The 17,480-nt window shown below is 43.9% G+C and overlaps 1 long non-coding RNA gene and 2 gene segments (V, D, J or C); 2 read left to right on the top strand and 1 right to left on the bottom strand.

Moving 5' to 3' along the window:
• LOC105726726 (T cell receptor delta constant-like) overlaps window positions 1-1,882 on the top strand; it is a 42,023-nt gene extending 40,141 nt beyond the window's left edge. Inside the window, exon 8 of the C gene segment in view lies at window positions 848-1,882.
• LOC105726735 (T cell receptor alpha chain constant-like) overlaps window positions 1-17,480 on the top strand; it is a 334,902-nt gene that overhangs the window by 249,755 nt on the left and 67,667 nt on the right.
• Window positions 1-17,480, bottom strand: part of LOC105726892 (uncharacterized) — a 105,303-nt gene that overhangs the window by 87,109 nt on the left and 714 nt on the right. The window contains exon 2 of the long non-coding RNA XR_010342030.1: window positions 16,465-16,582. This is a non-coding gene — a long non-coding RNA (uncharacterized LOC105726892). The remainder of the gene's footprint in view (window positions 1-16,464; window positions 16,583-17,480) is intronic.

Below are 17,480 nucleotides of genomic sequence, written 5' to 3'. Positions count from 1 at the left end.
ATTTGCAAGGCCATAAGTAAAGCTTCACTTGAGGAATATCCAGAGGAAGCAGAATCTCTCTTTGTCCTGATAAAGGGAATGCCAGCTCACACTCCTTAATCATGGGACCAGCCTGTCTTTATGTGGATCAGCCTGTCTTTGGAATGAACCTACACACCGCATCAGTAGTGAACAGCTCTCACTATTAGCTACTCAGGATGTATACACAGTTAGGTCTGAGATGTCAATTATTTGCCTGTTACTTGCATTGCCTTTTCAGGTAATCTCATACAGGGCCTGGGCTTGCGTGTGAGGCTCCTCCCCCTCACTCCTTCTCCAATACTCGCAAATGCTCATTAATCCCAACTCCTGTTCCAGGAACAACACTTGACTTAGAGTGCTTGACTGATCTGACCCAGACAGTAAAGATACCCAGTCATGGCCAAATGGGTGTCCAGATCACCTGTTATTTTACTAACAGTCCCAGGGACATAGGCAGTGTGGCTGGATAAAAAAAGCGCTACACTAAGAGTCAGAAGATTTGGGTTTTGTCCTGATGTTGACACTAACTCACTATGTCACTTTAGCCAGGTTGGTTCATCTCTCTGGCCTGGGTTTTCTGCATCTGTAAAACAAATGAGTTTTAGAAATAACCAAAGGAAAACAAAAGAGTTTCATGACTTGTGCCAACACTGATAGCTGAACTAGCTGAGCTATTGCCATGTGTAGGTGGAAAATGAGCCACAATAGATTAGTGATGCCTGCAATGGTGCAGCATAACAAGTCCTGGCCACCCCCAGACTGCATAATGCCTGTGATTCCTTCTAGCATTGACAGCCTATTCTGTAACAACTTTCTTCACCTGTAGGCTGACTGGCATGAGGAAGCCACACTCCTAAAGAAACCAAAGGCTTACAAAAATGCATCTCCTCAGCTTCTGACTTCTTGGTGATTCAAGTTGACCTGTCACAGCCTTGTTAAAATGGCTGCTAGCCAAACCAATTTTTCTTCGAAGGCCACAAACCCAGCTTATCCTCCAGCTTGGTGGGAAGTTAAAAGTCCTGGGGAAGGGGAGTTTATGTCCTAACTGCTTTATATGCTGTTTTGTAAAGGAATGGAAGGATATAAAAAGATATAGGACTCGTTTTTTTTCTCCTACAACCGATACACTTTGAAAATGATGTTTTGTTCCTTTTGACTTTTTTTACCTTTTGAAGTAGAAAGTAAGAGCCAACAGGTTCACAGCTCCATGCCTCATGAGGAAAATAGGCCTGGGAGAAGAAGAGCAGATGCCCTTTTATCTAAACATGGAAGGCTCTGCTCAATGGAGCACTAGATTTGCTACAAACCAGCTTCATCTTCTTCCTCCTGTCCTCATGGCTTGTCCCACCCTCTGTGTTCACTTCAGGAGCCACACTAGAGATTCTGCATGGCGTGGAGGAGGACAAAATTTCAGCACTTTCGGCATCTCCTAGTACTTTACAAATGAGACTACATTTGAATTCACTAATATTTTATGAGCAGGCAATGGGGTTCCCAAAATCTCATCTAAATATTCTCCAATCTATTAGCAATGATCAGAGGAAAGACGCTGCTTTCTGTTAATTGATTTAACATGCATAAATCAGCTCTCCCTAAGTTCCAGGCACTGTACTGAGAGTACAAAGACGACACAAGCCCAGCTTTCAAGCAAGTCACTGTGCAAGTGTTTTAGGAGGGAGGAATAGAAATGAGACCCCTATGCTTCCCTATATGAACAATATTTGTACTGTCTTTTGCCTGCCAATCTGTGTTTGAAACCATTGGACACTGATTCTCTGACCTGGGACTTTGGTATTGATGGTCTTCCGCCTTTCTTCTCAGCCCCTGCCTCGGTTGCATTTATTAAACTGCGTTGTGTGCACCTTGCCTCCGGCTTTACTCTTTGCAGATCACCACGGGGGAAGTCAGCTCTGTGAACTCACTATTAGTCAGCCAAAAGCCAAACTGAACTCATGGGTCACGCCGCAGTTTCCTGAGCCCCAAGCCTACAGAGCCCCTGCCTTGGAGACCCAGCCTCGGGTTTCCTGCTGCCTCTGCTGGTGTCGCTGCTACAGCAAGAACAACAGCAGCCCCTGCAATGTGACCAGTGACCTCTATTACTCCCACCTCAGGAAGGCCACAGCTTTTTCCAGGATCACTGCCCAGCTAGCAGAGCCCTAGCAACCCATTATTGTGGTTCCTCAGCACCTATGTGGAGCGTCAAGTGTGGGTTTATGCGGTTACAAGTGAAAGAGTGACTATCGCCAACAACTCCCCTTGCCATGACCGACTGCAAACTCCCCCATCATGTCTACTATACCTTATATGTGTGAAGAATGCTGATTTCCAAAACATTCACAGGTTACCTCGTGTAATATTAGAGTGTTTCCTCTGACGTTGTTAGGAACAAAAAGACCATATCCTCATTTTTCAGATTAAAAAAAAAAATGTCTCCTCAAAAAAGTATGTACCATGTCCATAGTCATTCAGTGAGGCAGGGATATTGCTGGGAGCAGAATCAAGGTCTCAAGATTTTCAGCCCAAATTTCCTGCTATAAGAGCATACTGCATCCCCAAATGAGGACGAGATGTCAATGTATCAGCCAGAATGAACTTAAGGATTGTCCCATATTTAGCATATAAATGAGCCACCCTCTAGCCCACTATGCCAGGAAAAAAAATCCTAGTATATCACAGGACCATGAATTTCTCACACCAAAAAGAGCCTCCAGAAAAGAACCAAGGCAAGAGCCACAAGGGATTATGGCTGCCTTCTGATCTGGGGCCATACTATGTGGACTATGAGACGAACATGTGACACCCTCAGTAGGCATTGGAACAGAAGCCCCAGAAAGCCAAGCCACGTGCCCAAGGCCTTTGGCGCCCTCATCCCCTGTTCTTTCCATTGCTCCACATAGTGGCTGCTCTTGGCCACTGTTTCTGGAGAGCACATACACTGCTGCCCAAACCACGTGCTGATAAATCCGCCTACGGAGCAGCTGCAGAAGAGAGCCCTAGCAGTGTAACACTGCATCTCTGGGCCCGTCACTAGCCAGACATAAGACTTTGAGAATGTCCACCACGTCTCTGGACTGCAGTGTCATTTCTATAAAATAATGTGTAAGGCCTCTTCCATTTCTAAGATTACATCTAATAATTCTAATAGTTCTATTAAGGCAGATAAGAGAACAGAAAGGAGGGACTGATTCCCAGGGACTGAGGGTATATATCTATTTTGACATCACATAGTCAGTTTGCCCCAGAGGAAATTTTCTCTGCTGTAGACACCACTGAGCTCCAAACTCAGGGACTTGGCAGTTGGGATTCTGGAAGTCACAACTTTCTAGGAGTGCCTCAGTGCTCTTCAGTGGGAAAAAAAAAGAAAATGTTTTCCAAATAAAGTAAGTAAAATGGAGATGTCAAAGAACATCAAGGAGAAAGATGGCTAGCTACAAAAAGATGCAAAAAAAAAAAGGTAAATTGCTTAAAAGTCTTTTAAGTAAATAACTTTGTGTCTAACTTAATTTTTTTTTGAGACAGAGTCTTGCTCTGTCACCAAGGCTGGAATGCAGTGGCACCACCTCAGCTCACTGCAACCTCTGCCTCCCAAGTTCAAGCGATTATTGTGCCTCAGCCTCCCAAGCAGCTGGGACTACAGGCACGCACCACCACGCCCAGCTAATTCTTGTATTTTTAGTAGAGATGGGGCTTCACCTTGTTGGCCTAGCTGGTCTTGAACTCCTGATCTCAAGTGATCTGACTGCCTCAGCCTCCCAAAGTGTTGGGATTACAGGCGTATGCCACAATGCCTGTCCCTAATTTAATTCTATAATGAAAACAGACCAATTCATAATAATGGACAAATGATGGTGGTGACTAAAACACACTGCTGATGGCCTCACCTTAGATGGGCTCTTCACCTGCACCTGAACCTGCATTCTGAAACCCTCACAGAAAATGCAGTACAGGCTTGTCAAGCCACACTCTGCAGCAGGAGTGACCAGGGCACTGGGGACACAAAGACAATGCTCCCTAAACATGCAGCTCTCCCTTGCCTGCCAGGAGTCATTCAGGTGACACGGGGCCACTGAGTCAGAAGTGAGGAGATGCTCTGCTTCTCTGAAGCCAGGGTGCTCCCCTTGATGTGACCAGGCCATTTATTTCTCAGAAGACACTTTAGGTCACTTCTAAAGGCCAGGCTAGAACACAAAATGGCTAAGAGAAGTATGCCAAGTCCCAGACATGACCTGCACTGAGAGGTAGCTCTGCTGAGCTGTGCCTCGGGAGTTTGTGGTAAGACTTCCTGGGCACCTGCATCATTGTGCTAAAGGCACAGTAGTAAGTGGCACTGTCTTCAGTCCTCACTGGAGAGATCACCAAGTCAAAGGTTTTCTTGGTCGGAATGTACCTCCCAGAAAACCGACCTTGAGCAAAACCTGCAGCTTGATATCCGGCGCCATCCTCATAAAGGAGAAACTGAAAGGAATGATCTGGCCTTATCCGGTACCAGAATAAATCTGGATTTGAATATCTAACATTGTAAGTGCAGAGCAGTACCACCTCACTGCCACTCGCTACCGTCTGGTCTGGGGAACTCTGGATTACGTCGTCACACAGCATGCCCCTGTCTGTGAAAAAGATAAATGAGGAAATAGTGAATTCTGCACTCCCCAAACACTGAGTATAGCACATGCCTAGCCCAGAAGAACTCAATGGGCAGAGGCAAGAGAAGAACACAGAAATACAGCCAAAGGCAGAAAATAACCAAACAGCAAGAGAAAAAGCCTTCAAGAGTCAGAGAAGGAGAAACGGGGTTATAGAACAAGCGGAATGTAAACAAATGAATCTACTTACGGAAAAACAAAAGGCTAAAGCCCACAGTAAGAATCATCTTTTCTCCATATCAGGGCAGAGGATATACAACAAAACAGGGTTCCTGAGATCTCAGAGACTATCTGACGGTTCTGACGAAAGACGACAGGAGGGAAACAAGGGGAGACTGGCAGCCCTGATGGTCACGTGACTGATTCAGCCGCGACTCCTTGAGGCAAATGCCCTCAGCCAAGGAAACTGCTATTGCTATTATGCTTTGGCCCCCAACCATCTTGAACTAATACATATGACAATGAAAATGGATTACTTTTAAAAAAAAGAAAAAGAAAGAAATGGTGGGAGGGAAGAAAACTGCAAGCCTAATGATGGCATTCTTGAGTATCCAACTGCTACAAAAGTAGTTCACTCTCCATTTCTGTATCCTCCAGTCACAGACTGGTGTACCAGTCCATTAATCACATGTGGTACTTTGAGTGACACTGTCTCACAGCAGCTAGCACAGCTCCGTGCACTTTGTTCTATTCAATAATTGGAATAAATGAAAGAGTACCTTGGACAACTCCCTTACTCCTCTGTGTAAAGAGGGAGGAAAGGGGATTGCACAAGATCCTTTCTAAAATCTGTCCTAGACCTGAATTCCAGAAATTTTGATTTCATATACCTGAAGGAGTGTACTGATCCTAAGTGTTTCTTGCACCTCATCAGCATGACTTTCTATCTCTCTCTGGGCCCACCGCAGCACACACTTGGCTCCAGCTGGAAAATCCTCCCCCGAACAGAGCTTCCCGGCCAGTGAACTGCCACGAGTGGATTACAAGCTTGCTGAGATAGTGTTGAGAGTGCAAGTGTACCTGAGGTGGCTGGAGCCCCTGAGCCAGCCCCTCCCAGCCAGGAGCCCTACAAATATGGTTTTCCATGAAAGCCATGACGTGACAGCAGTTGGGAAGCACCGCAGTAAAAAAAAAAAAAGAACACTGACTAACTCACTCCCCCAAACCCAGGAGTGTTTCTAGGAGTATTTCTAGAAGTTCCTTCATTTTCCTTTTTCCCTACAACCAATTCATCAGTAAGAATTGGTTGTCTTACTGTCAGGTCTGCCACGGAAGTATATCTCCAGTCCATCTCCACTGCCACCACCTTCTGCAAACACCATCATCTCTTACAGGGACTGCTGCAACAACCCACTAACTGGTCCCCTTATTTCTGCTCTTGTCCCTGGACAATCCATTCTCCAGTTCTTCATAAAGTGTACATTAGATGATGCCAGCTGGACCTCCTTCCCAGGCCTATAACATCTGCAGATGATCTGGTCCTTGCCTCCTCCACAGCCTCACCCCACATCTGCTCCTTCTCTTTCTTCCCTTCAGCTGCCATGGCCTTCCTTCTCGTTCCCTCTCTGCCAATCTTTTCTAGATGCCTGAAACTCTATTCCCAATTTTTCTGAAATCTCAGCTCAAAGAAGCTTTCCCTGGCCACTCCAACTAAATAAGTCACCCATCCCACCCATAACCAACCTCAATTACATCTCTGTTCTTATTTTCTCTCACATCGCTATCTGAAATCATCAGATTCCTACATGTTTATTTTATGTCTCTCCCATACCACCTCCCCCCTACACACACACACACACACACACACACACACACACACACACACAAATAATACAAACTATATGAGGGCAGGGAGCTTGTTTATCTTTTCACTGATATGTCTCCAGCCCCGAGGCTTGTGTTGACCACATCACAGACAATCAATAAATATTTGTGTAAAAAAAGGAATGTAATTTTTTCACTTAAAAACTCACCATTCACCCACATTTAGCAAATAAAAATACAAGACACCCGGTTAAATGTGCATTTCAAATAAACAACAACAAAAATTCCAGTAATACGGATAGTTGGGACAATGGCATTTGGAATACATTTATACTAAAAAAGTATTCATTGTTTATCTGAAATTCAAATTCCACTGGGCATCCTGTATTTTATCTGGCAATGCTAGGCATGCAGAATGCCAGACGTAAGCACCAGGTAGCCCAGAGTCCCACCATGAGCATCTTCGGGGCCCCTGGTTGTGGAAGAGGGAGGTTCAGAGTCCAGGGGCTGCCTAACAGGTGCATTGGCTGCCCGGACCTGCACTGCCACCTACCGGCAGGGGTCCCCTCCATGAGACCCAGCTCCTTGCTGGCGGAAGTCCATTTCAGAGCTTCCGATTCTCCCAAGTCCAAGGATTCTGCTCACTCCCCACCCATAGTCTCTTGGTGTCTGTCCCTGCTCTAAAGATGTCGCTTGGGCATGATATTTATATGAGAGCTGAGTGTTCCCTTCCTGATCTAGACCATAACCATCTTCAAGTTAAAATGCTCCTCCTCTTCTAACTGCCCAACCTCAGCTACATCTGACCATAGCCAAGCACAAAGAAGTAGACTTCATGGACCCTCACACAGAGGGACACATCCTGTCCTACAATGCTTCACACAGAAGCTTCAGACATAACCTGAGTCCTGCTTGGGGCAGCATCATCATGACTCTCCTGTCCTAGTGTCCTTGCAATATTCCTTGAAAAGCATCTCTCCCTCCAGGAAAGGCAGACACTTAGCACAGCAGTGCAGTGTAACGGCTAAGAGTGGGCTCCCGGAACCAGCCTGCTTAGGTTCATATCAGCTCCAGCTTTTACTGGCCGTGTGACCTTAAGCATGACCTAACTCTCCAAGTCTCAATTTCTCCATCTGCAAAATGGAGGTAATAATAGCTTTTCTCACAGAAATACTGGAAGAGTTAGTGAGGTCACACATGCAATACATCCAGCAGATAAAATGATCTATCAATGTCAGGTATTGCTGTTGCATATTTAATTAAAATGTTGCCATTTTTATTAAACAGACATATGAATAGAATTCCTAAGAGTGTTACTCTCATCAGTGCTGTTCAGGGAAAAGATTCTGACTAAATCTAAATTTTAAAGTTGCAAAATCTAGCAAAAGATTGTTGGTATGCTGTATCAATCAATGATTAAAAAAAAAAAGACTGACATCTTTAATTTGCTGTCCGTGCTGTAAGCATGTCCCAGAGCTCTGTGATCCCCCAAGACCTGTGATCCTCTGAGAGGATCTCTCCTCTGAGAGCCAGCTGTGCTCTCCCCAAGTCCCTAAGAGCATTAGGAGCATGAGAAGTGAGCCTTCCAGCCCCTTGTTCTTACGTCTTCCAACCGTTGTAACAGGCTTGTTCATGAGAGGCCACGATGCATGACCAAGTGACCCCACCACTGAGGAATAGGAGAGAGCCTCAAGATTCAATGGCCAGCTAAGGACATATTGCCCCTAAGTTTCTCCACCCCATCTTCCTTAAACCTACTGGCATCTGCAGCCTGCACCTCTCCCCAAGGTGCTGAAAGTCCTGCAGACCCCACCCTCCCACCTGTGAAGCAGGGCTGCCTTTCATTAGCCCAATACTGCCACTCAAGAGGGGCCCTCAGACCAGGTGGGGGGCAAGAGGTTTGGCGAACAAAGCTGCCCATGTCCCATAACTTGGCTCTTGATCACTCACATCACTCAGAAAAGGGGCTTTTCTCCCCGTTTCCTTTGAGGTGGGCGGCTTTGTTTTTGACCTTGTAGCGCCCTCTGCTGCTCTAATTACCCCATCTCCATAAATAGGTCATACAGGAGGTTGATAGAAAATAGGTCAGGGAAGAAAAACATTATTTGTTCGCAACTCAAGTCAAAGCTGCTGCTTCTGTCTCCATTCCCTTTTCAACTCTGAGACTGGCAGCTGCTTCTCTGCCGGCCCAAAGGGACTATCCTCCACTAGTCACCCAAAGAGGACTGTCTTTAAGGGTATGAGATAACACCGTAAGAGGACAAATGGACATTTTCCTCTTAGGAAAGGAAAAGCTTAGAAACGTCTGAACGTGTGGAAACGGGGGTGAGTGGGCTAGAGAAAGGATTTCTGCATCACTTTCTTCCTGTGCCACATTCCATCTGACATCCCTGGGACAGACCTGGCCTGATGGATAGCAGGAAGCATGCCAGGGAGGGACAAGTCCCCCAGACAACCTCCACCCCCAGGCTGGGGCAAAGCCATGGGGACCCAGGGCCTCTGCTTCGGCTAAAGACCTTGCTGAGGGCCCCATGGGCAAGAACAAGTATGAAGAACCCTACCATGGTTTTTTGCCCAATGCCCTCTACAAAGTCAACGTTTGAAGGAAAACTGTGAGGAAGAAGGGACACTCCATGGTGTTGCTGTTGCCATCTCTGGAGCAGCTTGTGGAAAGAACAGTCTTGGTCCAACCAGGTCAGTGATATTTTTCATAATGGGGCTGTGTGGGACCTGGCCTGACTCTTGCTCACTAGATTTCTAAAGCCATCTGGAGGGGCTTCTCTCCTATTATTTCCCAGGGCAGGGAGGGTAAACAGATTATATCTCCATTATCAAGAGCTAACAATTGGTAGAGGCTATCTGGAGCATGCTGGTAAGAGAGGTACTGAGGCCACATCTACACGCAGAGGAAGAGAGTGATGTGTCTATTAGCAATATCTACCACGGGAGCAGGAGCAGGAGGCAATCCCACACTGTTTTGTATTTGCGGTTCCTGCTCTCGATGTCATTCCCTGAAATGAGTCCTGCAGAGAAAGAATAATCAGAGCCAATTCTCCATTGGATTGTCCTTTTGGTAAAGGGCAAATTTTTCTGTTTCTGTGTTTTCCTTGGCTTCCCTGGGATCTCATGGACCATTTCCCCTGCTATCAATGCTGTTGCCTGCAATATAAGAAATAAAATTTTTAAATAAATTAGAAGATTCTATAATTCTCTCTAAAATCATAAATGATGTGTCAAGGCCAAATACTTCCCTTGTATGACTTATCCATATATGAACTCATCCTTACATGATTAGCAGGAATAATCATACCCTGAGCCAGCTAGCAAAGCCCGTGGGGACAGAGACCACCCAGCGAAGGTCCTTGTTCTCCTGAGTCACATAAAGGGAGCCACAGAAGGCAGGACTGGAACTCAGGTGTACTGAGTTCTAGTCCCAGCTCTGCCTCTACCTATCTACAGGCCCTTGAGCAAATTTACCCCTCAGAGCTTCAGCATTTTCATCTTTAAAATGAGGGCATTGGCCCAGGCAGTCGCTAAGTTCCTTGTAGGTCTCACATTCTAGGATGTTAATGTGTAAAATTGTAGAGCTGACCCAAGAATTATTAGTTTATATCCCCCTGTGCATGTTGCTTGAACTCCTCATTGCCCAGCAAGTAGAAAAGGGAAAACATGCTTCTTCATTGGGGGGGTAGCATAATTTCCTGGTTCACTATGTGTGACTCATCAGAGCCTGGAGGTCCATGCTCAGATGCCAACTTGGAATCCAGTTATTATTGCATCTAGGAGAGAGAAAAGTGCTGAAAACAGCCTTTGGGACACCATCAATTTGGCCAAAAAAAAAAAAAAGAAGAAGAAGAAGGCTCTGTCTAGTGTGATAACATTTTGTTATCTTCTTTTTTTAACATTTTGTTATCTTATTTATCTTCATCCCTGAAATCCACTCTGCCCTCTCCTATATCTGCTCTGAAAGACAGAAGGAGGACAGCCCTCTCCCAGGCAAGATGGAGCCCCTGTGGGGAACCGAGGGGTGTCTCTCTCAGCAAAGTTGATGCCACATCCCTTTCAACTATGCTGACACCTCTGGTTTTTGTAAAGGTGCTCACCCCTGTGGGTACCGGGTTAATAGGAAACTGACATTTGGAGCCAACATTAGAGGAATCAGGAAACTCAGCAAGTAATATCTGGCAGAATTTTTTTTCTATCTGAAAATTGTCAGTGAGAGATTCTCATGTGCCTTAATAAATAGGAAAAAGGACGAATTTTTAATACAATTCAATTTAACAAATATTTATTAAGAGCCTACCGTTTTTCCCACGAATCATCCAAGTCAGTTTCTGAGCAGACATTATCATTGCCTTAAGGGATGTGGGGGATTGTCAGTGGGCCCAAGATGGTATGAAAAATGACAGCAGATTCACCTCTCGGACCAGGACATGGTTAACCACGGTGGCCCTGGGTAAGTAGCTTAGCTTCAGAAGAAAATGTGCACAACGGCATGGGTAATCTAAAACACCAGGCAATCAAAAATATTCTTTTATGATTGGCTTTAGCATGTATTTCATTCTTTTATGGGGCAAGTTTATCTTGCCAATTAAGTATTTTCTTAAGCTGATCTGTAAAATCTACAGGGAGAAAGTATTTTGAGAATTATATGTTCTGCAATTAGGCTCCCAGCAGTCAACAAACAAGTGGTACTTTTTGTCTTTCCAGTCATGAAAAAGGGAGCCTGGCATCTCTGGTGGCCCACCAGGGTCTCCTTCCCTGCCTTAGGTCAGAAGCACCATAAACCAGCAGGCCGTTTTCTTCTTATAAATCTGCAGAGCAGGATGGACAACAAAAGACGTCCTGCTAGGTTTTCAGGAAATGAGTTCCTTGGGAAGCCAGAGAACCTTGGACCACCCTGACATGGTTGGTCCTGCTGTCCTCACGGCCTGAATCCCGGGCTGTATGAGCAGGAGACGGGCAAGCCCAGATGAATGTTCACAATGCTGGCCCCCCTTCCATCCCTAGTCACGCTAGAAGCATGACCAGGGTCTGAGAGGAGGAAATTGCAGCACAGCACTAACAGGGACTTTTGGTAAAGGGCCTGGGCACTGTGTGAAGAACACTGAGATGCTCAAGTTTGGGAAGGGGACTGAGTTAATTGTGAGCCTGGGTGAGTACCTCGACTCCAGAGGTAGCTTTAGCAGAACCCCTCTACACCTAACTCCTGGCAATCAGAGAGCTGAAACACTTGGCCAGATAACGAATTCTCTTACCCGGTGGGAAAAGGCTGTAAAGAACAAACCACCTTTCCTATGGGTAAGCAAGAGTCTGTAGTTGATGTAAAGGTGGTAGCTCCTGTGGGAAGGAAGGAAATAAGAAATTTACATTTGGAACGGAGATGCAAGTAAGAAAGCTTAGTAAGTGTTATCTTTAAACCAAAGGTGTCGGGTTATTTGGTTTGGTTTTTGAATTATCTGGAAGTTCCAAAGAAAGAACACTTCTCCCTGAGGATTTGATTGCAAAATTCTGACTTCAAACTTCTAAAAAGATCAAATGTTAAACCAGATAGTAAGCTTGAAAAACTTCTATTTCTCTATGTAATAAGCAGAAACCTACTTTTCTTTTGTTTGCTTGTTTGTTTTATTTTGTTTAGGAAATAGGAGGATTAGATGCCCTGGTGGTGAGTGGGGAGGGCAGGGACATTTGCACAGCATTTCTGGATAAATTAGATTCAAATAACCAAAGCAAAGACTCTCAGCTCAGAAATTAATTAAAGATCTCCTCACCCACCTCTTTAATTTTGCAAATGAAGACAGTGAAACAGAGAGGTTATGAACTTGCTCAAGGTCACACAACTGAGCCCAATATCAAGGTCCAGGGCAAAGCCAAGACAGCTCATAGTTCTCACCAGCCCAGACCCAAGGGAGAAAAAAAAAAATCATAGTCCTTGGCCACGGCAGCATCATTTGCATCCCAAACATTCCTTACCCAAGACTTAATGAACTCAGAAAAAAATCCTGAGTTCCAGAGGGAGATAAAATCATCCTGTGCCTGTTAAAAGAAAAAGCTAGCTGAAGCAGAACAATAATTGAACTTGATATTAGGGGAAAGGTGCAGTCATCTGCAGACTGAGAGAGGGGTGGAAAAAACAAAATGAAAATGCCAGTCTTGTCTTCAGACAATGACTATGACCACAGAACACTACCCCTAAGTTCTGCATAGCTAATGTCTTTCCCAGTGGGGTTTATATTCTATGATAGATTGCACCAGCTCTGTGATTGTTTTGGACCGTAGAATATGTATACAGAATTGGCTTGTTGAACCTTCTGGTGTCTTGAAATGAAAATCATATCTCTGGATGTATCTCCCAGCCCTGAAGCCATAGGCTACTGGAAAGAAATATACCATCACTTATCCTTCCTCTGAAGCTTAAAAATTGGAGAAGAATTCTAGCTCTTGGGTAGCTCTGAAAAGCTTGGTTCATTAAGCTGACACCACAGGTTTTTGCAAAGCCCTTCAGCACAGTGTTTAGCAAACGAGTGGCTCTAGATTGACCTTTGGGGAAGGAACACAGCTCACGGTCTATCCTGGTAAGTGGAGGAGAGCGTTGAATCCTCTGCCTGAATGTGATCCATCTTATGCCAATGAGTCAAGATATGGCTTCTTGCCCCACCTCTGCCAACATTCAAGTCCTGCCTGGCTCAACAATGCTCATGGGTGTGCATGTGTGCAGCGGAATGCCGCTTTTTCTAATCTCTCACAAAATCACTTGCCCCCTTTCACCAAACTGCTTGGTGGCTCTTCTGTGCCCTCATGGCCCTGCTAGTTTATCAGTTAGAGGAAGACAAGTGCCCAAGGACTTTCATATTTTTAGGTCATTGTGAAAAGAGGAACATCGGCAGTGTGTTTGCCTTCTTGGGAGGAAAATGATAATGATGAGTTATTAATTGGTTTCTGTATGCTAGTTGACATGCTGCACTCCTTCTCTTATCACATTTAATCCTTATACCAGGTCTGTGAGTTAGGAGCTATTATTATCCTCATTTTATAGAAGGAAAATTTTTATATTTTGTATTTTTATAGAAGCACAGAGATGCTGATTAACTTGTTCACGCTAACAAAGAAAGAGAACCTGGAATTTAATTCTTGGTACTCAAATTCCAGAGCTAAATGCTTTTTAGTGAGGAGAGTATGTCTGGAGGGAATGTCCCTGATGCTCTAGTCTCTAAGGTTGCTAAAATAATCCCTAAAGAAGTGTGGTCTCAGCAAGTAAAGCCAGGGTTGATCAACAGGACCACTGTGACCCAGTTACATATTCTTAATTCTTATGACATCATCAAGCAGTAATTGTTTTCCCCACTTTACAAATGGGGAAACTGAGGTGCTGCAAGTTAAGAAACTTGTGCTGGGTTTCAAACTCAAGCCTGTCTGACCCCAAAGTCTGAGCTCTTTCAAATTGCCTGCAACTGCTGACCAGCTAGATTAACTAATTACTTAATAAGACAACAACCTAACGTGTTATAAGTTAAGGGAGTCATCAAATTTCCGTAGGTCCGCTCCTTTTTCAGGAATAGCCTACAACTGTATAATTTTAAGCTTCCCCGGGAAAGTGGGTGGAGCCCTAGCTCCCAGCCCGTGGTGGAGGGTCTTGGCAGTATTTGTAAAGCAGTCTGTGGGGGTGTAACTCAGGCGGATCTGAAAAGCTCGTCTTTGGAAAAGGAACGAAACTGGCAGTAAACCCATGTAAGTCTGAATAACTATTGCTTCCAAATTTCTTTCTGGAACCCTTATTTCCAAATTTTCAATTCTGTTTTATAACCCAATTCCAAACCACAGCAGTCCCCTTAATTAATTCCAGTGCAAACAACTGCTGGTGTATTCCTACTACACGCAGGTCTCTGCTGCTTGCCCTCGTGTGCTATTTTATGTAATAGCTGAGAAAGACAGTGCTAGTGGAGCATTGAGTTAAGGAGTCAGACTGTTCCAAAGCTTAATTCTTTATTATAATTGGTGAGATTTTCCATGGGACTAAGAGAAAATTGATTAACTCTCTGAGCCTCTATTTTCCTCCTCTGTAGAATGGGGGAGGCAGTTCCTGTTCCCATTTTATCACAGTAGGCATGCTGTGAGGGGATATTGACACGTTTCCAATAAGGTGACAATGAATGTGAGGAGAAAGGAAGGTCCCAGGTGGTCCATAAATTCTTTCACCAGTCCCAAATTACAAACAGCTGGTTTTATCATGGGGCTTCTTAGATGACAAGTAAGCACTTAAGTAAATATCAAGGCGAGTTTGGACAACGGAGTTTTTGTAGACTCTCGTGTCATTGTGCGATACTGGAGGCAGTGATAAGCTGACATTTGGAAAAGGAACAGCTCTAAGTGTTAGCCCAGGTATGTTTTAATGAATGTTATTTGTTTCCAAACATAAGCCACCATCCTTAGAAATTCCGTGAAAGATAACTGAATCGCCGGTCCATTTTTAGCGTCTTTCACCATGGGGTTTTCTGGAGAAAATGACAATGTGGGCAGCCCCTGACTGCAGCCCCTTTGGGACTGTTTCTTTAACACCTTTAAGTACTTGGGAATGTTAAGTGTGTTTTTGTTAATGCTGGAGATATGTGTCTGACAAATGGAATCTGAATTGAAGTTTTAGTGTGTAGGGGCAGAAAGCATTTAGAAAGGACAAAGGAAAGGACAGATTAGACTAAAATACATAGCAATGGCTGGGAGTATACAATGCAACCTAATCCAAAGGAAACAGTGAGGTGGAGCCTGCTGATATAAACAACTGAGCCAGTAATCCATGTCAGCTGACTTGTCTTCCCAAAGCTTCCATGTTGGTGCAATTAGGAAAAGAATTGTCCAATCCCCATAACTCAAAACCTTGGAGCCAAGCTAAATTGGGTAAAGCTGTGTAAGATTTTCTGGTACTGACACTGACCACAAGCTGATATTTAGAGGGAAAAGGTAAGATTGAAAGGAAATATTCATATTAGTCAGAAAGACCATGAACTTCTGAAAATATGTCCCAGGATGCTGTTAACTGTTGCGTTTCTAATTGGGTCCTGATGGAACATTTTCATCTCCACCTTGTCTGAGCTTTCTGCATCAGAGAAGCCCCTTTTGATACCCACTCAACTTCTGTGTCCCTCATTGAAAAGGTGGCGACTGAGCTTGGAAGTGTGAGAGAAGGATTCCCTAATCCAAATGCAGTACTAAGGGGGATATTTTAAGTGTTGCTCCACCGTTCTCAAAACAAACCTAATTTCAATTAACTTGAATGTAGCTGACATTTTGTTCCATGAGGGAATCTCTGTTTTCTATGTTAATGGAAACTCATTCCAAACAATTGTTTGCGGTTTAACTTTTGCTCATAATTCCCAAAAGATACCAACTATTCAATGAGTATCTGAAAATAAAACTACTTTCATGATCAAATTATTATCCCCATTAAAAAGACTAGAATCAGAATGTCCTAGTAGTATGTGAGCTCCATGTGACCTTCCTAAAGTTCCTCCTGCCTAAAACAGTGTAAGAGAGAAAAGCATTTCCATGCTAACCTGTGTGTCCATTGGCTAACAAGGGTCTAAAGAGCAGGTGAGTCAGCTGCTGTATTTCCAAACTGGATTGGACATTTAGAGTCCTCTGGATATTAAAAATTAGGAAAAGCACACACAATTCTACTTTTATTTATAATTCTCATCTTTCCCAAAGAACTGTTATAAATTCTCTCCCAAAGGTGTTATATTCATCCTTCTTTTGGTTCCTCTATTCGTGATGTGTACTGAGATGAAATATTGGTTGAGATTCAAAAACCCCATGAGATTTAACTTAAGCTTTCCCTGTCAGAGAGATTCTAAGCGCTAAAAGATGGGAAGTTGATATTTGGGAACTAGATTAAAAAGGAAATCCAAATTAATCCCAAGGAGCAAGGCTCAATAGATAGTTATGTATACATAGCATGTCCACCCTGCAAGCCTAGTTGCTCAGTTGACTGGACTGCCTCTATCTTAGTCTTGCCTAGAAGAATAAGTTGTTTGCCCCATACCTGTCTTGAGAAATGTCAGCCTCCAGACCTAAACACTCCTTGTGATTTGGTTTATTTCTGTAGAGTTTATTATTACACACAGTGTTCTGGAAGTAATAGAAAAGTGCATTAGAAGCTCCTGCAAATGGAAATGAAATGTAAATTTAGATTGTAAATACGTGACTGCAGTAAATAGCAAGAAAAAGGATGAAGAGATTAGAAATTTGCCACATTTCTCTTACCCTAAAGGGGATGTTTCTATAAATAGTTTAAAACTATTGAAGACGAAGTGGGAGGAGGAAGAACAGGGGCAAACAGATTTTCTCCTAATCCTTTTCATTTGGCAAAATTGGAAATGGTTTTTCAATCAAATTTCCCTGAGCAGAGGAAGAAACCATGTCTGACACTGAAGTTTCTATAGGTAGGAGTCTCTAGAATTGATTTTGAGGTTGGCCCCCTGTTAGTGACAAGTGCTGGTAACGCCTTTGTTGGGGGAAGGGGCTGAGCACAAAAATAAATCCAAGTGTGGAGGGACAAGAAGATCTCACGGCACAGGATTTCCCCTGGATTTTCTGCATTGCCTTTTCACCTTTCCTGTCTTAGCACGACAAATTAGGTCCCAGATGAGCAGGCCCTCGCATTCAAACCAGAAATTTTAAGAAGGAAGCCAGATTAACTTCACTCAGGAGACCTAGTATACTCTGACTTTAAAGATTCTTCTAATCCAGCTGTTTTTAGGGAGAGCTCTGTAAAAGCTGAAAGAAAGGTTTAAAAAAAAAAAAAAGTTAAAATTCTATGGGTAAAAAATAAAAATGTTAAATATTTGATTGGCAAGGAAACTGAAAAATCTGGACCATGTCTACAACTGCTAAAGGAGGCTTTGTGAAGGAGAAAATGAGCAGCCCAAGGAGACTTTGTCCTAAACTTATCTGGTTAGTGAAATTTGGGCCATTTTCTGCCACAGGCTTGGGCTGCTAGGAAGGCAGATCAGGCATCTTCTTCAGCGAGGAGAGGTGGGGCCTCGTTGGCAGTTTCTG

The sequence above is a fragment of the Aotus nancymaae genome, unplaced genomic scaffold (assembly GCF_030222135.1).
Source record: "Aotus nancymaae isolate 86718 unplaced genomic scaffold, 86718_ANA_hifiasm-v0.15.2.pri h1tg000011l, whole genome shotgun sequence".
NCBI lineage: Eukaryota > Metazoa > Chordata > Mammalia > Primates > Aotidae > Aotus > Aotus nancymaae.
The sequence above is the reverse complement of the archived record's forward strand: the minus strand, read 5'-3'. Positions and strand labels throughout refer to the sequence as shown.